This window comes from Equus przewalskii, chromosome 3 (genome assembly GCF_037783145.1).
Source record: "Equus przewalskii isolate Varuska chromosome 3, EquPr2, whole genome shotgun sequence".
NCBI classification, from domain to species: Eukaryota; Metazoa; Chordata; class Mammalia; order Perissodactyla; family Equidae; genus Equus; species Equus przewalskii.
This window is the reverse complement of record NC_091833.1, coordinates 93,941,706-93,962,775: the sequence shown is the minus strand read 5'-3', so window position 1 is coordinate 93,962,775 and position 21,070 is coordinate 93,941,706.

Sequence of the window (21,070 nt, the reverse complement as noted above, 5' to 3'; positions counted from 1 at the left end):
AAAATATATGTATAAATTCTTACATATAAAGTTCTTCCTTTGCTTTATATTGAAAAGATACCTTCCTAACAAAATCAATATAATTGCTCTTTTTTCCAATAAATCAAGAAAATAGTAAAAAAAATTAGTAGAATGTCAAATCGAACAAGGGAGGCACTGAGTAAAGTTCAAATTTTCCTGGTATTTTTCCTTTGATTTATACTGCTTTTGAATGAGATTTGTATTCTGATTATTTGTTTTTAATCTGTGAGAATCTGTGTAGAATCAACTGCTGGATAATTGGTCATGGATTCAGTTTGATTTCAACTTGAGGGCATTGGCATACTAAATATTTATAGTTTTAAGTTCCTAGAAGATACAGGCATAACTCTTCCAGTCTTCTTGAAGGAAATTGTAAAACACCAGAACAGCAAAAAGTTTTCTCTGCCTTGAAATAATAGAAATAAGTCAATTTTCAAAATTACTTAAAATAGTTTAACTTTGGGGCTGACCCAGTGGTGTAGTGCTTAAGTTTGTGGGGTCCACTTCAGCAGCCCAGGGTTCACAGGTTTGGAACCCCAGGCATGGACCACACCAACACACCACTCATCAAGCCACACTGTGGAGGCATCCCACATAAAAAAGACATTTGAGAAGATTTTTTTCACAAGTATTCACGTTTTCTTATCAAATACTTAACGGTCATTTTGCATCCTCATCTAAGTATACTTAAGGGAAGCAATTAAGCATTTTTTCCCCTTTTAAGGCTTATCTTTCCACAGTTACAAAAGTTTTGTTTTTTTTTTCCAGGTTTCCTCTGAGGTGATTCAGGACATAATGATCTTGGGAGACATCAACAACCAATTACTTTTGAACTATCTCTAGACTATCAAATAAAATGTAGTGTAACAATTTATTCTATAGTTCAGGGACCACAATAGTTTAACATAAAACTGAGCATGGATTGGTTCTTCCCCACTAATCCTTGCACTGAGAAGCATCAATGGAAAATCAGTCTAGCCTAAAGATGTAAGTAAAGTATGAGGAAAAACAAGAAAAGAGTGCACCTTTTTTTAAGAATGGGATTGCTAACAACAGCTCAAGAACAAGCCAAGAATTGTTGTCTGTGATCACCCCTGAAATGAGGAAAGTTTTGAAGACATGGAAACAGTTCAGTGTTGAATTTGCTGTGGAATTCCTTTTCAGAAATGTAGAAGAGAAAAAGAGCGGTGAGACTTTGTATATACAAATGGACATTGGCCAGAACATGTATGAAAACAGAACTCTGACCATAACTTCTGCAGCAATTCGCAAGGAAACCAAACCACCACCTCTGTAGCAATTGGCCCAGAACAGTCAGGATGTGGTCAATGGCCACTAGCTCTCCTATTGGCTGCTGTCTCTTCCAGCTCATGACCTATCCAGAGAAAGCCAAATACATTCCCCAAACCAGGTCTATAAGATGCCCTGCTTTTAATTAGCCCAAATCCAGCTTCCTCATGTACAACCTCGAAAGAACACCTAAAGCCTCCCTTTTTGTTCATCTTCAAGCTTTTCCACTTCACCAACAGTCTTTGAATCTCACCCAAATGCAAGTAATGGTGGCTGACTCACTCTCTGTAGCCAGCTCAGAATAGCCTGTTTGTTTCCGTCTGGGTAATCTTCATATATTTCCACAGAAGGGGATGAAGGTAAGACATCAAGGGGCTTGAGTATGTGTAAACCCCATTCTTGTCCTGTAACACCCACTCCACTACATTTGATATCTGTGTTGCTTCAAATCTTGCTAAGACTGCACCAAGTTTTGCTGAAAATGATATCACACTCTTAGAATCTTTAGAAATATGATCTTTACCATTCACTAAAAGTTCTGCATACAGAATAAATGAGGGGACTATCCACCAGATAAAAGCCAGGTTGCTACTTCAACCTCAGTGCTTAAAACATCAGACTTAGAGGTTCTCTTTTATATATGAGTATAACCCATGATCCACCCCTTTAGCCTCCACCACCTTCCGAGAAATTCTTTTGGAATCCACAAAGAATAAGGTTCTTATAGTCTGCAGTAAAGAAACCAATAATACGCTTTTGAAAAAAGATTCAACTGGACACTTTGATTATAATGGGGCAAATATTTTTCATGTAGAACAGAGGTTGACAAACGTTTTTGGAAAGGGACCGCTTGTACATCTTTTAGGTTTTGTAGGCCATATGGTTTATGAGGCCACTAGAAAATTGTTTAAAGCTGTCTCCTTAAATATTACTAACACAATATGTTGATAAGGCAAAGCTGAGTTTATTATTTACCATGGGGAGAGAAAACACTGCCAAAGCTTTGGCAGTGTCTCAGACGAAGGGAGGTGAAGTCTGTATTTGCTGAGAACTGGAAATTTTGTTTATGGTAGGTCTTTCAATGCGAGACCTTGATTAGATTAGAATTGGGTAAGGGTGACATAACAGTCCAGGATTGGGGAAAACAGTGGGGAGAGTATTTGAGGTGAATAACTCAGAATTTAAACTTGCAAACTTTTCTGATGCTTTCCATTGAAGAACTAATCGTTCTTTCAGATCCTGTATTGAACAACCAAACCATTCACCTGGGCAGAAGGGTCCTGGAAAAGCAAAAGTGTGCGAGTGAAAATCATAGAATAGCAACTCTAATCTAGACAATAAGGTGTCCTTTACATTCTCAGTGTCCAGGGTGGTGTGGGGGCAGACAGTTTTGGTTCTCAGAACTGTGGCATTGTAGCACAAAAGCAACCACAGGCAATACATTATCAAATGAAAGGAGCTGTGTGCTAATAAAAGTTTGTAGATAGAAACTGAAATTTGAGTTTCATATAATCTTTGAGTCACAAAATATCATTCTTCCTTTGATTATTTTCAAACATTTAAAAACATAAAACTCATCCTTAGCCTGCAGGCTGTACCACGTATGACTGGATGGAGGCCCAGATTGCCAAAACCTGATTTAGAGAACCAAAGGGAGTATAATATATATGAAGTAGAACATTAAGAGGGGTTTTCCCTTTTTGAGTTTAATTTTACTTTTAGAAACTATGACTTGGGAAGAGGAAGAGTTACTCATCTTTTGATTAGTGGGGAGGACGGGTTGCATAGATTACTTTGGCTTTGTCCAGTTCTTTCTAATTACTATAAACGTGTGACTATTTAAAGGTTATCACTCAATTTGGTGCTCCTCAGACTACTTGCATCTGTGAGTATAGCCTTCTGGTTATAACTTCCTAAGGGAGTTATTTATTTTACAAACTGGAATAACTCTTGAGACCTGGTGCACCTCTCACATTTGTGCGGCTTGAGTAAGAGCACAAATTTAGGCTCTAGCCTGCACTGCCCTCTGCTCTTCCAACCTCCAGGTGTGTTCTGTACAAACAATGATCATGCACTCCATCATATGGACAATGAAGCAGTGTAGCACATATGTCTTAAGTTCCATAAACCCTACCCCACCTCCAGGCCTGGTGAACAGCCAGCCTCCCCTTGGCTAAGCCTTAAGCCTAGATGATATGCTCTGCCTTGAGAGGACAGGACCAGAGAAGAGCCTCATGAAAGACCCTGAATGCAGACTTATGGCTGTTGGGCAGGGAATTCTGGGGTCCTAATATCCAGCATATGATCTAAAAGTCATATGGATTCCGGATGATTCAGTCCCCTTGGCTGTGTGAACTGCTTGCCCCAAGGGCTGGCCCATGGCTCTCTAAACTATGGGCCCAGGCCAGGGGACAGTGATGAAGGACATTATTGGCTGAGACAGTTTACCCGATTGTCTCTTTTGCTGTTAGGCAAATTGCACCTAGCCTGCCTCACTCATACCCAGGGTGTAACCTCTGAGGGTCCTGTTTCTATGCGGTAATACAATCCCCACCATAAACAGGACTGTGCATTTCTCCTTTCCAATATCTGCCTCTAAACTCAAGGCTCAAAATTTCTAATATTGGTGAATGCTCCTGGGGTTTGAATACTCATTATACTGGTTTCAAACACTTATTTTTTGCATTCGGGGAATTTCCTCAAACGTTTTTCTTTTAGTTTAGTTTGGCTATGCATTTAAAAGAATATTTGCTGTAATCTACTCAGAAAAATGTAGGTATATTTTAGAGGAATTTTGAAAGTTTGCTTTTCCAAAATTAGCAAGCCCATCAAAGAGCTGAAAGTGGAAGTCCCAATTTCATGTTGAAGCCACTTTTGATATCAATCTATAAAATGCACTGATCCACTCTTTTGTTGCCTTCTTAGTTCACATTTTCTCTTTCCCATTGGATTTTCAACTCCAGAGATATTTTTTTGGAGGCAAAGTAATAACATCTCTAACTCAACATTTTCATCTTTTTTTGGCAGGAGATTATTTTTAATACTGATTATATTTCTAAATAATTAATACAATAACATTTCCAAATCTTCCATGTCAGGTTTTAGTTTAATAAGATTCATCTTCAGTGTCTTCACCCTAGTCATGACTTCCTACTAGAGGAAATTAGATTATAGTATATTTTTTATAAGGGTTAAAATTGTCTTTATTATCAATTCCAGTTTATAAGGATTAATGTTTTATTTTATTTTTCTCATAAAGATTGAAATTGTAAGTCTGTCTGGTTGATGTAGCAAAGGTAATTATACCAAGAATATATTGCTTAGAAAAAATAGCTTTACAATAACTCCTAGTTAACATATTTTTATGTCTCTATTTCACAGCAAGGAACTCTTTTCATTTTCGGGTTTGTGGTGGCTATGTGAAAGCATGTGAATTTCACTGGTATAAAGCATCCATTCTTGTGTGTATTGAAAAATAAAGACGTGCTTTATGAAACAGCTGGAAGTTTACAGCTATATGTAGATATAGCAACTGCTTGCAGGCACTCTATATACACATATTTTAAAAACTGAACAAAAAGCAAATAAACTTGAAGTCCAAGTGAAAATGTACAGAATTTTTATTTCATCACTCAGTTTTAAATTATAGATATAAAATTTAAAGTGAACCACAGAGTTTTAGGAGGAAATATCTTAAATATAGCAAATTATTGCATCATTGCTTAAATTTACATCTTAATAAAAGATTTAATAGCAACAAGAAAAAGGAAGATGTTTTAGTTTTAGGAAGATTTGTACTCTCTCATTAATTCTTTTCCCTACATTATCAGGAAAATTAATAAGTACGTTTTAAAAAATTAAGATACTGTAAGGATATTCTAAGCAGGATACTCTGTGTATTATGGAATTGACTTTGCATGGCTTGTAATTAGGGGAATTTCTGTAAATAATCGTGGCTCATCATTTAATTGTATTTGAATCTCTTTTTCTTAAATCTATTTGATGTGAATCTAATGATACAGTAATATTTGAGTAATATTTTTTAATCAATAACTATGTAGTTGTAAACTCTTCCTGTTTTTAGAACCATCAACAATGCAATTTTGGTCAAGTCCTGCCTTGTTTCTGGCTCTCTAACTTCTTCTTTAGGTTCCAAAATATACAAATCTGCACATTCTGTTTGGTCCCTTGCCAATGTACCATTGGCTCTCACTGTCTTCCTTGCCTGTATTACTTGTCTCCCCATCCTCCTGATTCCCCATTTATATGTCACTTTTCTCTGCTACCAAGTTACCGTGGGGCATATTTTAATTGTGCTACTTAGGATATTAAAATAAGCTACTATCTGAGGGAGAGATGACACTTATTTCAATGATTTTTGGTTGAGGATGGGGGACAACAGCCAGATAGATTTGGGTGTCACCCAAGATTGTGATTGTGGTAACAGAAGTATTAATTTCTCTTCCCAATCCCCCAAGCTTCTCAATGCAGCAGTTAATCACTGGCTCCCAGAGACCAAGAGCAAGGCGGGAGAAGGAAACGTAGAGGAATAACTAGAGTTCAGAGATGAGTTTCTAGATAACATTAATAAGTTGTGTTTATTGCGGCTCTTTTATCTGTTCAAGAAGTCTTTAGTAACTAATTTCTTTTACTATTATTTGCCAGTGTAATGCCATGTAGACATATAATGTTGAAATACAATATTTAATAGAATGAATTATATATAATTATATATAAATTATGTATGAATAATATATAATATTCATACTTACACAATAAAAGGATTTATCAAGAAGTTTCCAAGTTATGATCATTAAGCCAATTCACTATTCACCAGAATTTGAATTTGAAGGTAGCTATTTCAAACCATTTCAAAAGTAACCCCAAGGGGAAGAAGGAGGTGGAGGAAAGCATCAGATTTAGAGTCACCTACTTTCTGAAACCTCTGTCACTGAATGATAATTCTACTGTCTCCTACTTCTTTCCAATCTCTTCCAAATCTTCTTTTTGGTCACTGAGAAAAGAAAATTGGAGTAGGGGCTGGCCCCGTGGCCGAGTGGTTAAGTTCGCGCGCTCCGCTGCAGGCGGCCCAGTGTTTCGTTAGTTTGAATCCTGGGCGCGGACATGGCACTGCTCATCAGACCACGCTGAGGCAGCGTCCCACATGCCACAGCTAGAAGAACCCACAACGAAGAATACACAACTATGTACCGGGGGGCTTTGGGGAGAAAAAGGAAAAAATAAAATCTTTAAAAAAAAAAAGTTATGAAAAGAAAATTGGAGTAACGGGAAAGCAAAACTGCAGAGAGCAGAAGAACCACCTGAAGATGATGCATCATGGGAAATACGATGTACTCCCCTCCCCCACTGTTTTGCTTGCTTTCATTTGACTCGGTTTGCTTGTTTGTACCAGGTAAATAAATCATAGTTTGGAAATAATTTTTTTTTAATTTCTGATTGGTGATAAAGGACCTAAGGACTCAGACTATGATGCAAAAACAAGTAAGAGATTTTCTTGTAGTAATGGTTTTTATTTAAATTTATACAAGTGAAGAAACTATGTTAATTCTACCAAATTTAAGTATGCTGATCTATATATTAAAATATGTGTGTATATATATGTGTGTGTGTGTATGTATATACATATACTCATTAGGATATTTTAATAGTGCAATTATTATTAAGATTGTTAAAATCAAGCACCAAATATGTCTACCAATGGATGTAAAACTAAATCACTATGTCTAATATTAATGGAGAGGAAGGAATGACATAGAAAGATGTTTCCTGGAATAATTGTAGCAATACGGTTGTTACGCTAATCATTATGACTTTACATGAATTTCATCATAAATTTAGAGACAAAAATTCATCAGATTTTTTAGCAATAGATTAGTAAATTGTGAGGTTTGTCCACTTTCATTTTATAGGACAGGAAGTGGAAACCGATCATTTGGAATGCAGAGATGCCTTTTTTTTTTTTTTTTTTTGAGGAAGATTAGCCCTGAGCTAACTACTGCCAGTCCTCCTCTTTTTGCTGAGGAACACTGGCCCTGAGCTAACATCGTGCCCATCTTCGTCTGCTTTATATGTGGGATGCCTACCACAGCATGGCGTGCCAAGCAGTGCCATGACCGCACCCGGGATCCAAACCGGCGAACCCTGGCCGCCGAGAAGCGGAACGTGCAAACTTAACCGCTGCGCCACCGGGCTGGCCCCGGAATGTAGAGATAATTTGAATGAATTCTTAAATTTAATGGAAGTCTTTACATAATGTAACACAACTGCATGCATAGTCTATACTCGGGCACATAAACAGTTAGCAACATAATTACTTTTTAAAGAAAAGTTTTCATGATGATATGATGTATCACACATATTTTAACATATTTTACCTGTACCACTTTCTTTTATATAGATTATTTTTCAACTTCTGTAGAGCATAATAAACTAGAACATCTTAACAGAATTTATATGGCAGTGACTATTTCTCTGAACAAAAATAATCATATATATGGCTAAAGGTAGCAGATAAAGCTTTACACTTTCAAGGGGAAACATGATACAGCTATTATTAGAAGGCAAAAATGCAAGAATCACTAGAAAAGTTGACATAATATTCTTAGGTGTACGTGTACAAAAACAAGTAAATAGTGTGAGTCAGTTTCCTTGAAAAGCTAATATTTAGTTTAAATTTATTTTTTTCATAGATCTTGAAAAATACAGTTCAAACTTTAGAGTAGATTATGTTTCCTGGGTACATTAACTTGCTTATTTATATTTTACATTTCTTACTGAATTTGTTTTTTTTTTGCACATCTCTTTTCTCCCTTATAGTCCGATATAAACAGGTTGCCTTATTTCTCCAGGTAAGCTTATGCTCTTGGGATCTTGCTTCAGGAGAACAATAAAAGTTTGCCTTTTACTTTTGAACACTCTAGAGGTATCTTAAAGTCAACAAAGAGCTAATCATAGAATGTGTAGTCCAGTTAGGCTATTGGGAACATAATTTTATCTTCCTATTATGTGTTTTCAGGAAGATTTCCTTCAGAGTATTTTTCACCTGTGGGGCCACAGATTTGTTCAGAGAAATACAGAATGAAATATTAACTTTAACAGAACCATTATCGATCCAAGAATATGCACAGTGTAGAATAAAATAATTATAAAATAGCTTACAACAGATGATACTGGGTGATACACAAGTGGCAATATTTTCTCATTAAACCACTTATCTATCTATCTATCTCAGTAGGAGTGTATTTAATAGGAATTTTGGAGTTACAGGACGGCTTTGTTGTTGTTGTTACTTGAGGAATTATTTGCACACATGAAATGCACAGATAATAAGAGTCCAGCTTTGTGAGTTTTGCCCATTGCTTACACCCGTGTATCTCTCACCTCAATTAAGATATAAAACAAGTTCATCACACTCAGAAAGATCACTCAACAGCCTTCCCAGAAAATTCTTCCCAGCTCCCCACCCCCAAAGAGAGGCCACCAATGTGTTGATTTCTTTAACCATGGATTAGTTTTTTCTATTCTAGAACCTCAAATGAATGAAATCATGTGGTATGCATTCTTTTCTGTCTGGATATGTTCACTCACCTGATGTTTTCGAGTTCCTTCCATCCATGCATGTTGTTGTGCATATAAATTGTTTGATCATTTTTATTGTTGACTAATCCACTGTGTGCATATAAGTGAATTTGTTTATTCTTGCTTTGACAGACATTTGAGTTGTCTGCAGTTTGGGTTATTACAAATAAAGCTGATATGCCCATCCTCATGCAAGTACTTTTTTGTGGAGATATGTTTTCATTTCTCTTCTATAAAATCCTAGAAGACAAACTATTGTCTCATAGGACAAGAGGTACAACTACCTTGCCTGACATATATTTTACAAGTATTTTTCTTAGTTTTTGGCATGCCTATTAATTTATTTATTCGGGTCTTGATGAGCAGAAATTTTTAATTTTGAGGAAGTTCATTTTATCGATTTTATCTCTTTGCTTTGATTTTCCTAGTTGAACATCAACTGATATTAAAAATATGGTCTATTTCTGGACAATTGAGTTTCATTGATCTGTTTGCTTATTTTTATGTGAAAGGCATACTATCTTCACTAATATAACTCTAATAAGTCTTGGGGTTATGTTTTTATGAAATCTGGGAAAGTCAACCCTTATCTTTAAATACTTTTCTGCTCCAATCTCTCTCCAATCTCTGTCAAGCACTTCAACTATACTTAGGTTAATCTGTTTAACAGTACCTACATTACATTGTGTTTCTCTTGATATTTTTCTGCCTTTTATTTTTTTGTGTGTGTTTCATTTTAGGTAAATTTTAATTGGTGGAATCTAGATAGATTCTATCTTCAAGTTCAATAATCTTTTTGTTTGTTTTGGAAAGACTAGACTGCCGTTAGGCCCACCTTGTGATTATTTTTCACTTCCAGTGTTGCATTTTTTAGTACTAGATAGTCCATTTTATTTTTTCTATCTTCTGTTTCTATCACCAATTTGTTTGCATTTTCCTTTAGATACTTGAATAAGTAATAGCTGTTTTAAGAAATTCAATTTAGTAATTTCATTATCTCTGGCATTTCATGGTCTGTTCTAATTGATTTTTCTACCAGTGATGGGTCACATTTCCCGGTTCTTTGCATGTCTAGTCATTTTTGATTGGATAGTGGACATATTGAATTATGTTATTGATTCACTGGCTATTGTTGTCATCCTTTAAATGATACTGGGCTTTGTTCAACAAGGTAGTTAATTTATATCTGTATCAACCTAAACCTTCTGAGGTTGTTTTTAAGATTTTTAACTAGACAAACTTTTTCTAGCATTTCTAGAATCACTACTGAATGCTTGGGTTCATCAACCATATATATTCATTCTGCCATAAAACTAAAACATTCACAGTCCTGTGTAACTGTTAGGTATTCAAATCATAGTTTCCTGTTTTTGTTTGTTTCATCATAATTGTCCTTTGCCTTTCCATAAGTTTTTGGCTTGCACATCTGCAGCTTAGAATAGTGGCAAGACTCAAGGGGACAACTATTGAGGATTTTAGAACTTCTCCTCCTCAACAGCTTCTTTCTCTCTATTACACTGCTCTGAAAATTTCAGCTACTACAGTAGCCTTGAACCCCATGTCTTTCTCCACAGCTCAGCCAAACCAGGTTGCTCTGCTCGGGCTCCCCGTCTCTGTGCAGCAGTCCAAAGAGTGACTCCATGTAGCAAAGTAAGCAGTTTATTTGTCCCAAAGATCATAGTCAAGTAGCGTTTGTTTTCCAATAGCTGAAGAGTTGTTCTATTTATTTTGCCAAATTTTATAGTTGTACACATGGCAAAGCTAGTCTACTATCAGTTATTTCATCAAAGCTATAAGCAGATAGTTTGGTCTTAACTTTGTTTTCATGCTGCAATTTCTAATGAAAATAACGTTTAAAAAAAGTGTACCCAAGGAATTTTTTCATGTGAAATCCTCATGTGTTTCTCTTAAAAAAAAAGTATACATTTTCTTAGTTATAAATAAAATTTATTTAAGTCACAGCATCATAAATTTTCTGTTACCCCTGGAAAACAATAGATGGAATGTTTTGGTAAAATACTTCCTTGTCTATTAAAATACTCTCCTTCATATAATTTCAACTTACAAGACACTGTCTTCCTTTAAGGAGATAATTAAGTTGAATGAAGTCGTAAGCATGGGGATCTAATTCAATAGAACTAGTCTCCTTAGGAAAAGAAGAGACACCAGGAGTGAGAGCCCTTAGAGGAAAGACCATGTGAGAGGACACAGGGAGAAGGCAGCAATCTGCAAGCCAAGGAGAGAGGTCTCACCAGAAACCAACCCTGCCAGCTCCTTGATCCTGAACTTCCAGCCTCTAGAACTGTGAACAAATATACCCCTGTTGTTTAAGCCACTCAGTCTGTGGTATTCTGCTATGGCAGCCCAAGTAGATTAATTCACTAAGTACTATCGGTTCACTGATTTGCATGCTTTGCTCTTTGGGAAATAGATAGCTGCTTCCCATGGCTCCTTGACCAATTGTTCACTCTCCTCTGACTTCATATCCAGCTCCCAGTATATGTAGCTCTGCATTAAAAACAATCTTTACCTATACAAAATATGTTATAACCAAGTTTTATATCTATCAGTTAAAAGCAATAATTTTTGTCCTAGATCTTGAAAACAATGACAGTTTTCTAAAAGTAATTGCTTGTTCTTTAGCATCATTTTATTTAGTAAATATGTATGTAAACTGAATAGATAATTTTTTTAAAAAGACCTGAAGGAATTTTAAAAGGTCATGGTGTGTAATGCCTTCATTTTTTATTATTTAAACATTAGATAGTGTGTTTAAGCTATCTGGGTAAGAATACTTGCCTTTATAAACTGGAGGAAATTAATTTGACTTCACTTAAATGCAAATGTTGTCTCTACAGTCATTACCAGTAAGGATTTGTGTTTTGTCTTTTGCAGCTATTAAAATTTGCTTTTTACAAGGACAGAGAAGTAATTAATTAAGATCGTTTACCAAAGATTTTCCATGTGCTTCTTACTTTCATTGACAAAAACTAATTTAACAAAGTATATTTCAGTATTATATTGAGGACTAGAGATGTTGAATCCTAGGTCATATAACTGATGGTAGTATTCCTTCTTAATATTACTTTTCAACTGAAGGTCATATGGTTGTATGACATTTGTGTCCAAGTGCCTTATTCTCCAGAGCATTGAAATGAAAATGAGTCTTTCTCTTTTCAGTTCATTGCGTTCTGAATCAAAGTCAATGAATTAACCCTGCTGTTTCTGGAATTAACAGCCAAAGACGTTCCCAGAAAATACTCTCTGTTACAGACATAGTGACAACTGTAAAATTTTTTCCACAACACCCAATAAAAGCCTTCCCCAAGAGTGTAGTTTTTCCTTAGAGACCACATGTCATGTATTTTCTCTTGGAAACTCAGCACATTGGAGCTGGCCTGGTGGCGTAGTGGTGAGGTTCATGGACGCCACTTCAGGCGACTCGAGATTTGTAGGTTTGGATCCTGGGTGCAGACCTATATACCACTCATAAAGCCATGCTGTGGCGGCATCCCACATACAAAATAAAGGAAGATTGGCACAGATGTTAGCTCAGGGCAAATCTTGCTCACCAAAAAAAAAAAAAAAAAGGAAAAATTCAGCACATCTTTCGTTATTTAGTGTACCTGGAGATCTTATTATCATCTGATCCTTTAGGAAAAGTAATAGAAACAGGTTGCACATGGAGAAATAGTATCCTTCTCAAATAAAGGACTTTGAAAAGTTATAGAGGAAATTAGTATGAGATTTAAGTTCCAGTATTAGAAATGATTGCATATTTTAAATTCTAAAGCTAGATTACAAACTGAACTGAGCAGGCACATATCAAACTATAACTTGCAAAAAATAGACATTTTGATTTGAACTTAGAAAACATAAACACATTTTAAAAATCTCAAAACCCACAAAAAGTCAAAGATCAAATATACTTAAATATTTGCAGCAATGATACTTACTAAAAATCGATTTACAAATTAACTTTGTGGTCTAGCACTCCTACAGAGATTCGATGCCTTCTAACTCCCTACGTGTTATAAGGAGAATATATAAAGAAGAATGCGGACATCTGACTCTGACTTCCTCTCCCTGATTTTCGTATCCTTGGTGCAATTCTACCCACGCACCCAGCATTAGCCAGTTCATAAGCAAATTTACAACAAACTTACAACAAAAATATACATATTTTTTCATTGATACTACAACTTATTCCCATCATTCTTTCTGGCATCTTCTACACCAAGTCAGTATGAGCATTTTTCTTCTAAGACTGGCAATGACTTTCATTTTACCAATTTCAAATAATGCGCTTTGTTAATAAACTTCCTAGAACTCTTGGGAGCATATGACACAGTTAATACTCCTCAACATCTTGAAACATTTTTATCTTGTTTCTGGGACACTGAATATTCCAGACTTTCCCTCTGACAGGCTAAGTTTTTCTGTGTTGAATTCACTCAGGGATAGTTTTCATTTCTTTTCTCTTCTTTCTCTCATTCTCTCCCTTGGTGATCAAATCTATTTACTTTGCTTTACATATAATTTAAATATTCATTCACAAATTTATGTCTCATGTGAAATTTCTCTGTTAAACTGTAGACGCATTTATCCAACTGCTCTCTTCTCCATTCTACTCTTGATCTCTTTCCTTCAGTTCTCTGTGGAGTAACAAGCCTAATTGTTTATAAAGTATTCATCACAACTTATATCTCCAGTACTTTAAAACGTTCAATACCATCTCACAGCAACCCAAATGAAACCACGTTTTGAAGATGGTTTTGTGACCCTGCTCTTGCCCTTGCTTTCCTCTCTGAATTCATTCCTGACCAGCCCTCTCTCCCCTTCACCAAGTCTATCCACACCACTTCTGTTTTAGTTCTTTGAAGATAGCCAGTTCTTTTCCATGTCAGATTTTCCTCATATGCCGTACTATCTGCCTGTAATTTTCTTCCCCTTTCTCTTCGAATAGTGTAAAAATCAATTGCAACTAGGTGGTAAAGAAGTCCTGGAGACTGAATGCACAGCCTCGTGACTATACTCAATTCTATATTATAAACTTGAAAGTTGCTAAGAAACTATATGCCCTTCCTTTAATATGATACACACTAAAGTCAGCACTACTTAAATAGCACATTATAAAGTTGCTATATGAAACATTTTTATGAGCCCACAGAGAATCACATAAATTTGTCTGATGAATAAAGATGTAAGCGTCCAGTGAAGGATATTCAAAAGAAACAGTAAGTGTATCTGATGGGCAAATAGGGGAAGAGTTTTACACAGAAGAAAGATGACACAAAAAGACCAAGAAACATGAGGAATCATAATGGACCGCGAGAATATTGACTGTGAGGACATTTGGTTTTAGTAAAATGTAGGCTTTTTGTGTATGTGTATCAGAGTTGTGTGTGTGTGTGTGTGTGTGTGTGTATTTGTGTTGAAGTGGTGCTAGGTGGTGACAGGACATGTATCCTGGGTATCCTGAATGGTTTGGGGGTCATGTTAAAGACTTTGGACTTTGTTCCACAGATAATGGCAAAGCATACAGGTATTTTAAACCTGCTCAGCTTAATGTAGTTCAACCATTAAAAGCAAACAAACAAATAAATAAAAATACTACTATGCATAGTTTTTCAAATATAGAAGAACCTCCAGATAGAGAGTTAGCTAAGAAAAAGTCAATTACCTGGAAATAAATTCTCCAAATTATTCTAACAAGATGCATCCACTGACTTACTGGGGTTCTCCCAAAACAAGAGACTGAATCAAAGGCCAACACACTAGTTTATTAGGAAAGCTATTTTATATAGTAAGAATGAGATACACGGAACCAAAACACTGAATGCGAAGATGTATTGAGTTGGCTACCTGCAAGTGCCCAGTGCTCAGTCTTACAGGAAGGTCTGAGAAGCATTATGCATTTCAAAACCATTTGCCCAGAGGACAATCAGAGGAAGCATTATCCATTGGCTTCTGTCCTCCATTGCTCAAGGGTGGTCTTTCAGGTGTTACCACTGCTGCACTTGCAGGTTGCACATGCTACGATAATAAAGGGTTCCTGCACATGTTCCACATGGCAACCTCAGAGAAATGCGCAAGACAGAAGGTCAGAAGTACTGGCTGGAGGCCTTAGAAGAGGCAAAGTCAAGTCTCAGACACATGTAGCTGGCCAAAACTGCTGAGAACTGGTTGCTAGCTAGAGCAGTAGCCAACAAGAGGTATTCTGTGCTCCCACGCAATGACAGTCACCTTAAAAGGAAATTTAAAAAGGCCACTTTATTTCCAAATCAACTTGATGTCTGGTAGAAATTTCACAAATAAGACAACTTTGTGACTTAATCTTTCACTTTTCTACCAACTGCTGACACAGCCTCACATATCCTCACATTCTGTTTAGTAAGCACACTGTCACAGCAATTTGAATACAGATTGTAACTTGCTGGCAAGGTGAAACGCATGCTGTCTTCTCCCAGCTCAGGACTAACCTTGGCCTCACTGAGGGGTTTTGGCTGGAAAATACTGGTGTCCCTGAAGCGTGTTTCCGCTGCTGACTTTATCTCAACAGAGGATCTTTCTGCCCGGACATGAGCGATTTGGTTTCTCTCCTCTCTCCTCTAATGCATTTTAATTTTAATCTTTTTGCAGGAATCATCGTGTCTGCCAGTCAGTATTTAAGAAAATGTTTGTTAAGATCTCTAAAGTTATTACATTTCTTTCCTTTTTGTTTGGAAGGAAAAGGACAATTTTTTGGAAAATGCAGAAGAGAGAGGATTCATGCAGAAGAATAATTCCTGTGAGAGCTGATGAGACTAATCTCCCTTGAGTGCTCGTGGCTCCTTATCACAGGGACTGAAACCATTCTCTTTTCAAATGGGTTTATTTTTTATTGAAATGGGCTATTCAGTTGGGTGGCAATTTGGATGCTTGTAATTTTCTTGATTTTCAAGCTTATAGTGAACCCCTTTTATCCTTTGAAACATTATTTCCTCACTGCATTTTAGAGAGACAGAGCAAGAGAAACACTACAACACAGAAGATTTGGTAATAGTAAAGTAAATTTGCCTTCATTGTTTACAGATTGAAAATAAAATTGAGCAGTGGGTGGTCTGATTATGCATTTTTATTTTCAGTATCAACAACAGAAGATCTAGATAGGTGATATTTTTACAATTACAAAAAATACAGTAGCAATAGTGAAAAAAATAATAAATGGCATTTGACTACTGTCTAGAAAGCATACCAAATCAGAGGACAACTGCCAGAATGTATCTTACTTTAAGACTATTTCACTTGTTAAAGAAATACATAAAATTGGTTACATGCAATGAGCTGAATGCTGCACTGCTCATGTCATTTGAGACATTGTGCAAAAAAATAGCAGGTACATTTTACACTTGACTGCCATTCAGCTACCGCCAAACCATCAGTTGTGCATTATTTTTATCTTTTATTGCAATAGATTTAATGCAGCACAATTCCAGTTATTTCTGGAGCTCATGCCATAGTCAGTATAACACTATTTTTTTCTCCCTCCTTTCTCTATTCCTCAGAAAGGATCAAAAGCACAACAAGTGTATTAAAAGAAGAGTTTTTTGAATGGCTCACCTTAAAACCTTGTTACTCCCATAGTGGATAACTTTCGCTTTTGCTTCACTTGCATGGTAGCAAAAATTGAGTCTTTTTACATTCTTCAAAGGAATTTTAACAACTCTCTTTTTAACTTTGAGTCTTTGCGTTTGTACTTGGTTTTAGGGTGAAGGATGAGCAGAAATTCTATAATATTCTGCAGAAAGTCCATACTAGAGATTATAAGAAGATTTACTGTTTAATACTGTATTTTAATAAATGAAAAGGATAAAATTGTTTTTTCTAGTAGAAATATTTATCATTTTACAAATAAATTTGAATAAAACTCTCATATCTTCATGAGAATCTATCCATAAAAACTTTTCTAAATTGAATTTCAAGCAGACTAAGTGAAGGAAAATTCCTCTAAATTGCAGGTCTGTGCAACCACCACCATAACCTGCGCAAGTGTACGGCATTCAGGCAAGTAACTGGCTTTGCCTGCTCTATTCCGTCAAATCTATTCTTTGACTCCCCTCCACCTCTCCTCCATCAGTCAGTTTTCTGTAGGGCTAAGTAGAGGTAACACTAACCTATATTACTTCACTGTACAGGAATAAGCTATGTATGAAAATCCCTGACTATACTGATTACATAGCCATTATTGGTCTCATTTTGGTCATCCACCCAACTTAATTGAATAATTTAGGAATAAAATAAATATTATTTTAGACGTGCGTCGTCCACTCTTTTACAAGTGTATGGCTTGACTAAAATTTTCTTTTTCTTTTAGTCTTGCATTATCAAGTGTTCAACATTGTATCAATAATAAAAATTAAAATAATATTTGTGAATTTTTACTGTGTGCCAAGTACTGTTATAAATAGATTAATTATACAATTAATTACAATAGATTAAATATGCAACCTACAGGTCTTTTCCAACGTCTTACTGCTCTAAATCCACTCAAGAAAATGAATAATTCTGTACATCTACCTCTCGGTTTATGATGAAAGCTTGAGAATCAATAAATCTGAGTTAAAATTTTGAATCTCCAATTTGCTAGCCAAATTTCTTTGAGCATGCTGCTTAACTCTCTGAATCTGTTCCTTCATTTGTAAACTTTACATGTGGGAGTATGTGTCTGACACTGTCTTCACAGACTAGTTACAGAACTAGGTGAATGAACATGCTTAATGTCCTTAGGATACGGCTCGCTCTCTAGTAAGCCGTCAATAATTGGAAGCTACTACTCATACTTATTTCCATTCATTGTTTCATTGCTTATTCATTATTTTAAGGTGCTATAGCTTTCAATAGAAAAGATGTTATCTGTATGTCAATCTCACATTTTTGAAATTTATATACAATTTTTTGAAACACTTGTAATTTGAGAGGGAAAATCATGCACATTTTCACAGTGGTTATTTGATAGAAGTGTTTAAGTAAGCTATTTGTTGCCTGCTAGTGGGAATAACATCTAACGTTATTCTCTTCTCCTGTTTTCTGTGGTGTCACTCCATTTATAGAACTTATTCTTTACTGTCTTTGAGTACTTTTTCTTTCTCTGCTCACTGTTTGAGGTTGTTCTGTACAGTTAACCATACACTCACTGCACAACAAGTCATCTTATTTCTTCTGCTTATTTTTAACATTACTATTTTGAAATGTGTCATCTTTAAGCCAGCAGAGATCTGGATTCTAGAGTTCAAGTTTTGAACATCCTACCTGAAATTATAATATTAAGAGTAGTTTTGATATAAGTGTCATAGATGCTTTTGCAGGAAATCACTCATGTTTGTGGGAATCACGGAAGAATCTCAAAGGCTTGACCACCAGTTTAGACTTCCCCAATATTCTCAAATAGTCAACATATTTAAGCACTGCCACATATTTTTATTTATTTCAAAAGATTAAAGAGGTCGTATTTGTAATATAACCAAATACTTTGACTAAGACTGTTATCTCAATATATTTTGGGACTGGAAATAAAATCATTGTTTTCTCTCTAACAAAAGAGACTTAGAGGCTGTGTGAAAACAAACACAGCTTTATAGTATTGTGGAGCTCAAAAGTTCTGTTGGAACTTATTAAAACTAGCTGGTAGATTGGAGGCTGGATTTTATGCAGAGATAGCAATGATGTATAAAGCCAAGCATTAATATTGACTCCGTTATTGATGCTGTTGCCACAAGTGCAACATGTAAAATCATTGTCTACCTCTTTATTGTCAAAATTCCTGAGATAATATACAGAATATTTGCATAAATGCAATAAGTAGAATATATTTTTATCCAATATTTGAAAAATTTCAGCTGCACATACATAAAGAGTGGCACGTTTTAGTGACTTCATTAATTAGTTTTATGTGATAAACTATTTCATTTTTCTCCCTTTTAACTGCATTGCTTTGCTCCCCAAGGGGTGGTGTTACTTACTTTTTATTACTTTATATTTCACAGATATCTTCCTTTTTCACAATTTGAATGTTTTTAATTCTATGCTACAAATCAAACAAATACGTAATGGTCAAGCTAAAATTCATTGCCTTTATGGATGTATTTGATTGACTTTTAGCCCTTAATCAGTTTGAATTAGCCTTCAATTTGCTTATAAAATCTTTAGAGAAATTCTTAAAATCTTCAAATTCTGTATTTGAAAATCTTATGAGATTTCCCACATGGAATAATTAAAACATATTAACAATCTGCCTTATAATTTTAGGACTATAATGTTGAACTAAACAATTTCTTTGCTAGAACACAATTATACTTTGACTGCTGGGAAAGATAGGTAGTAAAAAATGTTTCTAACGCAAAGCAGAATGAAATAAGAATTATTGTTGATATTCTAACAAAAATAAAATGAGAATAAAGAGGAAAGAGATGAGTTGTTTTGGCCAAGAAAAATGGCGCTTAAGTTGGACCCAAAGGATGGGAAAGCTTTCTAGAGTAACGACAACAAAACAATAAATAAGAAACTTCCAGGATAGGATGGGTAAAGAAACCTGGTTGTGTCAAGAGTTTGCTAAGTTGTACAGTAGAGTAGCTGTTCCAACTTGTTGGAGATGAATTATAATAAAAGCTTAGGTTTATTTTACAGACTATACAAAAAAAATCAATGTTGTTTGTGTAGAAGAGCAATATTGTTGGTGTTATGTATTGTGAAATCAAATGGAGCAACAGTGAGTAAGAAACAGGTATGAAGAGAAACAGAAGAGAGAACAATGAAGGCACAGTTTAATAAGCAAAAATGCATTCTTTAGCAAAATAATTACAAGTGTGGCAGAAAGGATGAAAGCTATTAATATCCTGAGAACTAGGGTAATGAGTAGCAATCAGACTGCATCATACAGAAAGTGGTTTTATAATTCCTTATTTTTTCCCCTTAGTATTGCTTTCTGTTAAACATAACTTGCATTTGCCACTGTTGAAGGTACTTAATCCACACATATCAGTCATGTCAATGTGCCCACTTAAGATGACAAACCTTAGAAACATACATTTCATCTATATGATTTATATTTTGGCGTCTTGTATTTGTGCCCGTCTGTTTCCATGGCACGCTGCCTAGTTAAGGGTTGGTAGGACCCTTGGCAGCAGTGGCAAGAGCCTGGGGCGCCAGGTAATACTGAGTTTAAGGAAGGCATCTTGCAGAATTTTTCTTATGACATCTGCGGAATTGGAAGAGCACAGGGAAGTCTCTTTTCTGACAGATTTGCCACATTGGCTCCACATGTCTCTGTACATTTAGTGACACCTGTTCATGCTGGTGCGCCAAAAAATAAAACGTTTCAAAAAAAGCTCACTCTTCTGAATTTATGGTCAGGTCTACATATCTAGAAATACTGATCAATACTGTACTCACTTGGTAAATCAAATAGTTCACATCGATTATTTATTTTCTCTATCTTATGTCATATATATCATCTATGTGTGTGTGTATGCATCTCAAAAACATTCTCTTAATATATCTTGTATCTTATCGAAGTTTTGTACACTAAGCCATGACAAAAGACATAAGCTAAAGTACAAAAATCCTGAGATACAGGTATATTCTCAATTTCTAGCAGGTATCTTCGTAATAAATTAATGAGAATGAATTGGATATTAATTATGAAAAGCAAGTAGATTAGGTAACTTCAGATATAAACTTTATTTTTTTGGAGGGAGTTGATTGAGCTAATAATATTTATTAGTGTGATGGTTTCACTCATTATATCTTTATTTTGGTTAACTATTACCAATGAAAAAAGGAATAATAGCTGTTTCCATGGAAGGGAAAATACACAGACACACACACACACACACACACACACAACACAGACATGATCCTTGAAGAGATGTCATATTCTCAGAATTAGAAGAATAACACTAACACAATCCAACTTACAAGGTGTAATATATGCTCTAGAACAAGAAATATGATAATTTATTTTAATCCTTTTAATTGGAGTATTTTTTAGTATTTTAGTTCTAAAATCTCACTTTATGAATGAGGAAATCGAGGTACAGAGAGGTAAAAAGATATATTAGAAGAGAAACAACAGCTTGCTTCTCTCTTTCTCTAAATGTTCGCCTCCTCATTTCTTTTCTCT